This window comes from Dendronephthya gigantea, unplaced genomic scaffold (genome assembly GCF_004324835.1).
Source record: "Dendronephthya gigantea isolate DGI-Jeju-01 unplaced genomic scaffold, DenGig_1.0 000264F, whole genome shotgun sequence".
Classification (NCBI taxonomy): Eukaryota; Metazoa; Cnidaria; class Anthozoa; order Malacalcyonacea; family Nephtheidae; genus Dendronephthya; species Dendronephthya gigantea.
Window position 1 is genome coordinate 138,781 of NW_021163274.1, and position 10,608 is coordinate 149,388.

General features: G+C 39.4%; 1 non-coding gene across 1 annotated transcript; it reads right to left on the reverse strand.

Moving 5' to 3' along the window:
* Positions 1-7,559: 7,559 nt before the first annotated feature.
* Positions 7,560-7,712, reverse strand: LOC114541074. Its single transcript, XR_003689190.1, has one exon. It is a non-coding gene; the product is annotated as a 5.8S ribosomal RNA (ribosomal RNA).
* Positions 7,713-10,608: the final 2,896 nt, after the last annotated feature.

The window sequence follows — 10,608 nt, forward strand, 5'->3', positions numbered from 1 at the left end:
ACAGTGAGTAAACCTTATTGTAACATGATATGCAATAGCTCACTTGCATGTACCATACATATTTGTTCTGCTTGTAACAAACAGGGGTCCCCAAGGAATTTTATTACAATTTCACCTGAATCCTCACAGTGATTCCCCCACAAGTTTAGTGAGTAAACCATGCAGGGAGTTCCTTAATGATACCTTGAGCATTCTTTATTTTAAGGTTTTCCTTGGGATGTTATTTGAGAATGAGAACAAAGCTGAAGGAATTGCTAATGTCATTGAGAAAATCAATAAATATTCTCCCAGCTATGGTGAAGAAAAGGTGTATGTGTCCAGTCAGGGCGTTGCTGGAGATCAGCTCTCAATCGAACGTGGTATAAACCATCTCCTTCAAGTGGCAAATGGGCTCACTGCAGAAGAAAGGAAAGAGGGGCTCCATATGGAGGTTTCAGATTTCCATGCACAAATGAAGTTCTTGCAGGTATGTACCATACAATAATTCCATATAATAAATCTCTTAATAACCTTGCTATTGTCAGTTTTTTATAGTAGAAAAATACCATACATTGGCCTTTCATGTATGAACCTAGCCTGCACCACAGATGATATATTGGATCAAACTATATAGTATGTGATGCATGGCCGCAGGGTTGTAGAAACCTTGCTTCACTTGCAAGACCGCTGTCTGATATTTTTCTAGTATGGGTCCTTCCCTTGGTTATTAACACTAAAAAGTAATACTGTACTGTACTTTCAGTATGGCACAAAGTTTGCTCCTATTTTTTTATTTGTAGGTTGCCTTTGATTATTTTTATAATCCAAGTGTACCATTTGATCAGTGCACTTTGTATGCAGACAGGAACCTGATCAACCGACGGAATGTTGTTGAAGAAGTCAAGACGAAGTTTAGTGCATGCAAGCAGTTCTTCAATATGGAGATTGAGGCACGACTTGTTGCAGCAACACTGAACACTTTGCAGATAAGTGCAACTGATGAGGAACCTGTAGAATCTGTGCTTCCTCAATCTTTAAAACAAGCACCTCTGTCTACACAAAAAGAGTTCCTAAAATATTTGTCTTTAAAGATTGTGGATAAATTTATTTTACATGAAGAGAATGCAAAATCATTAATAAACAAGTTGGAAAAGGAATTAAACTCAACAAAATCTGCCCCCACTGGGCGTTACCCATGCAGACATCAAGGATGCCTGAAATCATTCAAATACAATGGCAAGAGCAGGATTGAACATAAGAAGACTCATGGATTGCATGCTGACAAAGTACAATCCACCATAGAAGATACCTCAAGTGTATCAATTTGCAAACGAGATGACATGTTCTCCTATCAACTTGCACTCCTTGAGTATGGAATGCTGTTTGTAAATTTCTGCAATGCTATCTCTGAAGGAGATGGTCTACGTATAATACGCTGTTGGAAATTCTTCCTTTTGTTTCTGAAGAATGATGGTCAGAGAAGTTGTAAGTACGCATTGGAAGCACTTACAATTTTGTGCCAAATTCATGTCCTTCTGTCTCCACGAGATGCCCATCGGCTGATTTGGAACTGGTCAATTAAAGCCAGATATGGTGCAGGAGGAAACATTCCTCTAGATCTTGCATTGGAGCATTACAACAGGGTATTAAAGGAAGTCATCAAGAAGATGGGGCCAAATGCATCTAATGAAAAGGCTGTCAACCGTTTCTGCAAATCCATCACAGTTACCAAACAATTAATGGAAAATTTTGACCAAGACTGCCAGCTACGTAAGCAGTCTGGGCGTCATATCAAAACAAAAGCAACTTCTGACTTAAACAAAGTTATAAAAGAACTGGTGAAATGTGATGCTCTCACAGAATGTTCAAACCGGAAATTAAAGAGATTTACTAACATTGCACCATCAATACTAAATGGTTTTGATATGAAATCAATGTTTAAGTGGTTGACTGAGCACAAGAAATCAATTTATTTACACAAGACAGCCAGATAAATAAAAAATTATATTTTTATGTATGTCATAAATTATATATCTCAATTTAATAAAGTCTATAATATACATTATATATACATATATATATATATATATACATTTTAAATTCCAATTTAGCATTCCATGTCATCATTAGCATTGATACGGTGGGATGCTTCAATAGCAAAAGTGTTCAACATAGAACTTCTGTTCGTAACAGTTTCACAAGAACTGTCAAGTTCACTCATGATATCACTGAGTTCTGATGCCATTGAGATGTCCATTGTATCATGGGTAAGCAAGTTCAAATCAGAGTCATCTCTGATTTCTTGCCATTCTGAGTCCATGTCAAACTCTTTGTCATATTCCTCAATGCCAAGTCCAATATCAGCGATGTCCTCAAAAACATCGCTTAGAATCATTAAAACCCTCTTGGCATGTTCACTCCGCCATATTTCAACAGCATTCTGGATGTATTCCATTGAAAAGAGTTGATAGCAACTCTGTACAACCTGTGCAATCTGAGGCTTTCCAAACTCAAAAAATATGTTTGGATACAATACAGGTTTGATTGACTTGTCTCTTAGTTCCATCATGTATGTTGTCAATTTTGCCTCTAATGCCTTCCTCTGTTCCTGACCAACCGCTCTTCTCTTAGTGTAGTGGTACTTTCCTTCCTCCAATTCCTTCACTTTCATTAACATTGAAAACTTACATTTCCCAGCTTTGGCAGCACAGGTACATGTGGTGGCACAAACATCGCAGCATTTACAGCCTTTGCATTTGATGACATGGTTACCTGGAAAATATTTCAGAATTTCTTTTCACCGACATTCCTTGTTCTCCAAGTACTTTTTCATGTCGTCTCCACAATGTGATGCCAAGAAAGAGTTATAAAGCATGACACAAGTGCTTTCATGGCCATCACGCCGAGCCCTACCACACCCCTGGACCTAGCTTTCAATGTTAGATGATGGACCAAAATGGATCACATAGTGGACACCCTTACAATCAATCCCCATCCCAAAAGCAATTGTACAAATAAGGATACGGATGTGACCATCCACCTTTGCTATATTATCCAAAATTAGCTGCTTTGTGGACTTTGGTGTACCTGAGTGGAACATCTGAACAAGGCAATCCTTTGCTAAAGTACTTTGCTCCAGATAAAAGTCCTCCTCCAACTCCAGCTTAAAAGTTCTCCAGAGAATCGCACACTGTTTTATTGTTTGGCAATAAATGATTGTTCTGGGAGTTCTTGTCTTTTCAGTTCGAACATGCTCAATAACATTGTCGAACACATCGCGGAGGGGAATTTCATTATCAACATATTGCATCGCATACATCAGGTTTGCCAGGTCTGGACTTACCTCGATCTCCAATGTATTTCCACGGTTCATTTGCAGAACATTGAAGATCTTGGATTTGGTAGAAGTTGTAGCAGTTGCTGTACATGCAATGAAATTGACATCTTTGAATAGTGCCCTCAGCTCCCCCAAGTTCCCATACCACTTCCTGAAGGGCACAGGTTTTGCTCCAGGTAGCCCCCTGAAAGCAAAAATGAAAAAAATATGGCATAAAACCAACGTTCATGTTCAATTTCTTTGATGAACACATTTAAAATTGCATGGTTTCAACATTGAACTGATTGAAGTATTTCACAAGAATAAACAAGGAAAGAGCAACTTTGCAATAAGTATGTATTTTCAAAATTATGATACTATGATTATTACGATGATGATATTAAATTAAAATTATATTAATTTCCTTAGCAGATAGCTGCTTGTGATTGATGACTACATAGTTAGTATGAGTGGACACATTTCAATGTAAACAACAGAACAACCTTTAATAGTACTTACCATTGACTGATGCAGTGAGCTTCGTCCACTGCAACTAGAACACAATGCTCAATGAAGTATGGCGTTTTTAGCATCTTTTGCCATCGCTTTACACTTAGCATCGATTCAGGAGTAGCGTAAATATAGGCATAGTGACCTTGTTCGATCTCTCTCAACACATCCTCGTTTTGGCCTTGGTACACAGCAGCAGCATTTAATCCTAAGGACTTCAAATACGCGACTTGGTCGAGCATCAGAGACACCAAAGGACATATTACGATTGCAATGCTGGTTCCAACGACTTGTTCTTCGAGAAGGTCAGCGATGAGAGGAACCGCTTGGAAGACTAGAGACTTCCCGTAGCCTGTGCCAGCAATAAAGAAGATATTCTTACGGAGTAAGAAGGCTTTGAGTGCTTCGACTTGCTCTCGATGAAGACTTTCCACTTGAAAAAAACAGCATACAATCCGAATAGCTTCCGAAAAGTGCTCTCCTTCAAGTAAAGATGGTTCGATGAAGGACGCCATGTTGTTTGTGATAATAATAAATATTCTCAAATTTTGATTATTTTGCATAATTATAAGCTAACCAATCAAAATGAGTCCCACAATTTCTCGGGAAACCCACGTGACCATACAAGCTTTGTGCCGCTGATTAGCAGACTATATATACCCCATATATATAAAAAAGAATGTTAAAAAGAATGTTAAAAAAGAATGTTAAAAAGTGTAGAAGGGTTTGGATAGAAGATGGCAGGCCAAGAGGTCAGGAGCATCAGTCGTTTTTTGATTATAAGCAAGCAAAAAAGGAGTTTCGTAAAGCACAAAGAAGAGCGATTTACGAAGAGGAGACCAAATCGATTCAAAAACTGGAAGAGCTATATGATACAGACAGAAGTATTTTCATAAAGACGGTGTCTCGTCAGAAAAAGGGAAAAGACCCCCCTAATATGATGTTAGAGGTGGACGGACAAATTTATAGCAGACGAGGATGATATACTTGAGATATGGAAACAACATTACGAAGATCTATATACACCAAAAAATGAACCTTCTTATGACACTAATTTCAAAAACTATGTTGAAGAGAAATTGAATGATCACGCACAAGAAAGTTTGCAATATGAAGATCCACTAGACAAACCATTTGAAGTTTCTGAAGTAGCAACAATTTGTGAAAGACTTCCTAATGGGAAAGCCGGTGGTTTAGATACTATAAAATACGAGCATATTAAATTTGGTAGACCAACTTTGTATAAAATCCTTACAAAAATATTTAATGCTGTCTGTGTTTTAGAACACGTTGTGGATAATTGGTTACTGGAAATATCGTTTCACTCTACAAAGGGAAAAGAAGTAAACGACACAAAAATAATTACCGTGGCATTACTCTGTTAAATGTTATTGGAAAGATATTTGAGCGTCTGATAATAAATATCGTTGGACCCCAACTTTTCAACTGCTTGGCATTCCGAATGACTTTCAATTCGCCTATCAAGAAAACAAGAGTTGTGTTCAAGTCCAGCTTCGTACTTCAAGAGATCATCCATGCCAATATAGAAAAAGGAAGTAAAGTGTACTGCTGCTTTTTGGGCTCAACAAAAGCATTTGACTCTGTATGGTTGGATGGTCTGTTCTTCAAGTTATTTTAACGTTGGAATGAAAGGAAGATCATGGCGGGTTCTGCGTAAATGGTACCACAGGATGAGGTGTTGTGTTTCTTTGAATGATTAAATTCTCCCCCATGTTTCATGTGAAACAAGGTGTAAGGCCAGGATGTGTGCTGTCGCCATGGCTGTATCTTTGTTTCAATAATGATATCCCAGATGTACTAAAATCTACTGGCTATGGTGTGATTGTTAATGATATTTACTACAATTCCGTATTAGTTGCTGATGATGTAACTTTACTGTCATTGCAAGTTGACGGCCTACAACGTATGATCAACGCGATAGAGGAGTACAGCAATAAATGGTGATTTCAATTTAATCCTGAAAAGACGACGGTGGTCACTTTTGGTGAAACAACACAAATGAACAACCGTAGAAACGAAAGCAGGAGGTGGTATCTTAATGGTAAAAAAATTAGCGAGAAACATTCGTGGGAACATGTCGGTATATTACTTAACGGCAACTTTTCCAGTTTTGAGAGATCTACCGAAGTGGTTAAGAAAGGCAAATCAGTGGTTTACGGCTTAATGGGCGCGGACATTGGTCTTGGGGGATTAAATCCTATTTATAGCGCCACTGTATGGAGAACTTTTGGCATTCCTGCTTTATTATATGGCTGCAAAGTTTGCTCAAATCTAAGTAAAACCGAGGTCGAAATCTTGAACAGGTCAACTACGTTTGCAGCAAAGCAAATGCAAGGTTTGAGTCCAACAACACACAATGCAGCGGCTCTTGGAACTATTGGAATGTGGACAACTGTCGGTTACATAAATAAAGCGAAACTTATATTCTTTGGATCACTTTGTCGTGCTTCGCCTAAATCGTTCCACAAGAAAATATTTATTACAAGGTTGATTTCATATTTGATTGAGGACAAAACTTGTAAGTCAAGGATATATTCCAGATATGTTAGAAATTCTTAAAACATACAATTTGTATCAGTTTGTCGAAGATTACCTCGAAAACAGTATATTTCCTAGTAAAAATTCCTGGTGTAATATTGTTGTGGAAGCTATAAACACCCACAAAACAAAAATATGGAAGCAAAAGCTACTGGAAAAACCTGGATTACAAAGATTGAGGAGAACGCACCATGATTTGAAACCTATTATTCATTGGGAGGTAGCGAAGAGAAATCCTCTGCATCGTGTCCCAATACCAAATTTGGTGAACATACTTTGTGGAAATGTTCCTGACAGTTTAATCAGAGGTGTTCTGAAGTGTGCTGAATTTTATACATGTAAACTTTGCCAGAGAAATCTGGAAGATATTATAGCTACCACTTCATTATGAATTAATTAATTAATTACTCAAAACTGTGTCGCGAGCGAAGTTCAATGTGGGACGATATTACTGACAACCTACCAATCCAAATTGTGTCATATTTGAACAATATGGACAAACAGGATCTCTTTGAGACCTTAATTGGTGGCACCCAATAACTTTTTAATATGGATCAAACAATTTTAGATAGTTTTATGGCAATTGTGGCAAACAGTATTATTAAACTATTTAGAGCGACTGAGCCTGGCAGGGCAAATTGCTAACTCCATTCGCTTCCCTTTCAACGGTTTCAAGTACTCTTTAACTCTCTTTTCAAAGTCCTTTTCATCTTTCTTTCACGGTACTTGTTCGCTATCGGTCTCCTGCCTGTAATTAGCTTTAGATGATATTTACCACCCGTTTTGGGCTGCATTCCCAAACAACCCGACTCTTTGAAAGCACATCGCGAGGGGTCGAGCAAACTACAATTCACTGTGGCAACACAACAGAGATTTTCAAGTTGAGCTGTTCCCTCTTCATTCGCCATTACTGGGGGAATCCTTGTTAGTTTCTTTTCCTCCGCTTAGTAAAATGCTTAAATTCAGCGGGTAATCTTGCCTGATCTGAGGTTAATGAATGAATGAATGGAACATGTCGTGCGCGTCGGCCAGCACGCGCGAAACGAAGAGCTCCTTTGCTATAAAATAGTTCAGGCTTCGTTCGCACGTTGGTAACGTCGCGACGGCAACGTGCGCTGCACTTCGCGGGACGCGCTGCTTCGAGCTGCAGCAGGACGCCCCAATCAAGTCGAAACCAACTCGGCGTTTCATTAACCAACACTCAGACGGACATGCTCACGGTATAACCGAGAGCGCCATTTGCGTTCAAAGATTCGGTGATTCACTGAATTATGCAGTTCACACAACCTAGCACAGCTGGCTGCGTTGTTCATCAATGCAGGAGCTAAGAGATCCACCGTTAAAAGTTGTATATTTTGAAAAAAAAATATAAAACACACAGTTAAACTTCCATGTTTTGTGTTTGAAAAAGTAAAACGGGGAGGCCGGGCAATGGCGAAATGAAGCGCTCATAGCGTTAAATGAATAAATGTGTCCATCCACCGAACATTTAAGAGCGAACAAGCGCTCACCTGACTCGTGGTTGTAAGTTCATAGCTCGTTTGATTGCCAAGCGAAACATTGATGATCCTTCTGAAGTTTCAATTCTACCAAATCACCACAGACATCCGGGTTACCATGAGATGCGCACGCACCGCCGTGGATCAGTGCATTGTTTATCGCCGTTGGATTCGCATGTGTTCTACATTTCTACGGGAATTTTTGTTTTAAAATCGTTCGATTTTGTTCATTTTAGCAGGTAAGTTAACTTTCTTTTATCCGCTTGTTTAGCGTGGCTAATTTTGTAGACGAGATCTACCATATTTATACAAATAAAAGCTGTTCAATTCCCGGTTTTGTGACGAGTCATATTGCCACGGTTGATTGTGTACAGGACGTGTCCTGTTCTATACTTTTTCCACGAGAATAAGACGTGTCTTTTCTTGTTGGTTTGGGCATTGTTCGCCCGTTGATAGAGGCACTCTATCTTTCTGTTTAGATTATGGAGCAATCTACCGTTGAGTCCGGTACCGACCTTGGGAGCAGTACATCTTTGCCTCAATTTAAGGCTTTGTTTAAAGAGTTGTTAGATGAGACTAAAAACGACATTTTAACTCGAGTCCAGCAGAACATTGATCAAGTCTATTCTGATTTTGACATGGTCGCTATTGATGATGAAGCCGAAGGCTCCATCGCAGGAATTTCCGATCCTGGGCTCACTGATAAGATCGACAGCTTTGTGCAGCCAGCACAGGATAGTCCTAGTGTCGAGGGATCTTTTCAGACCTTAGCCTAAGAGTTTTCTGTCAATGAGCGCGCGTCTGCTCCAATCGCAGCTGGTTTAGCTGAAATTGTTAATGGGCTTTTAAAAGATAAGCTGCCCAAAGAGAAACTGCAGGAATTGCAGCCTAAGTATGTCCGGCCAGAAAATTGTCCGACGTTGGTTTCTCTTAAAGTGAATAAGCAGATTTGGCATCAAATGCGGCAAGATACTCGCAATCGTGATTCTGCTATTCAGAAAGCTCAGGGACTGATGATCTCCGGCCTCTGTGCGGTTCTTGAAGTATGTAATTCTGCTGGTGGAGACCAGAAACGTGTGCTAACTCATGCAGCTGTTTTGCTGCTGGCAGCCAATCGAGAAATTAACTTAAAGCGCCGCGATTTAATTCGCCCTGATTTGAACAAACAATATGGATCATTGTGTAACCCATCTGTCGCCATTTCTACGAACTTATTTGGCGATGATCTTAGCAAGGAAGTAGAGGAGGTGAGCAAATCTTATATGCTTGGCAGTAAAGTCACTTCCGCACCACGTTTTGAGCCCTATAAAGTGTCCAGTAGACGAGGTATACGTGGACGTGGTCGATTTCATCAGAGTGCAGGACGCGGAAGAGCGAGGTCTTTTTTAGGCGGCAGCCGGGGGCTCACCCGTCCCCCATCCTCAATGTCCAAGACCAGCAAGAGTCAGTAGGAGTGACAAAACAGGTAGGTCAACGTTCTATTTCTTCTATCATTACCAATCAACCCACTTTTTCAGCTGGGGGTTTAAAGCATTGTGTCAAGGCATGGACAGAAATTACTTCAGATCCATTTGTTTTGAATGCTGTTACACATTGCCACATTGAATTTAATTCTTTACCTGACTCAGCCATTAGTAAATCTAGACCTTATTTTACTTTTAATTTAACGGAGCAAGAACTAATTGATTCTGAGATTACCAAGTTCTTACAGAAAGGGATAATTAAGCAGTCCTTTTCAGAACCTGACCAAGTTGTTTCACCTATCTTTATTACCCCCAAGAAAGATGGATCTTCTAGAGTCATCTTCAATCTTAAAGGTTTAAATGAATATGTGTCCTATCATCATTTTAAGATGGATACTTTGGACACTGCTATTAAGCTCATGAGACTGGGTTGTTTCATGACTTCCATTGATCTAAAGGATGCTTATTATTCTATTCCGATTGCACCTGAATGTCAAAAATACCTGAAATTTATTTGGAAGGAAACACTTTATTGTTTTACTTGTTTACCTATGGGTTTATCTAGTAGTCCTAGAATATTCACTAAGGTTATGAAGCCGGTTTTTGCCACGTTATGGACCCAGTGGGGACACACTTGTTTAAGTTATATTGATGACTCTCTGTACATTGAAGACACACAGCAGGAATGCCTTCAGGCTACTTTACATGCTGTACAGCTTATTAGTGATTTAGGTTTTAAAATTCACCCGGATAAGTCTGTTCTTGTTCCAACTCAGTGTATCGAGTTTCTTGGGTTTCTCTTAAATTCTGTCACTATGACAGTAACCCTTACTCCTTTGAAAAGGGATAAATTGATCCAGATGTGTCAGAAGTTTCGACAGCCAAATATTTTGTTTACTATTCGTCAGGTTGCATCCCTAATTGGATCCTTAGTTTCCTCCTTCCCTGGGGTTGAGTTTGGTCCGCTTTATTATCGCCAGTTGGAGGCAGATAAAGATTCTCATTTGAGAATACATCTTGGTGATTTTGATAAATTAATGTCTCTATCGTCGGATAGTTTAGAAGAGTTAACGTGGTGGATAACTACCATCCCTACGGCCAGCAAGAAAATTTGTCACCCCCAGCCGGATATTGTCTTACACACAGATGCATCCGGCGTCGGCTGGGGTGCAACACTGGACAACGGGCTAAGTACTTCCGGTGTCTGGTCTAATGCTGAAGCTCATCGCCATATTAATTTTCTAGAATTACAGTCGGTTTATCTAGCGCTCTCGTCTTTGTT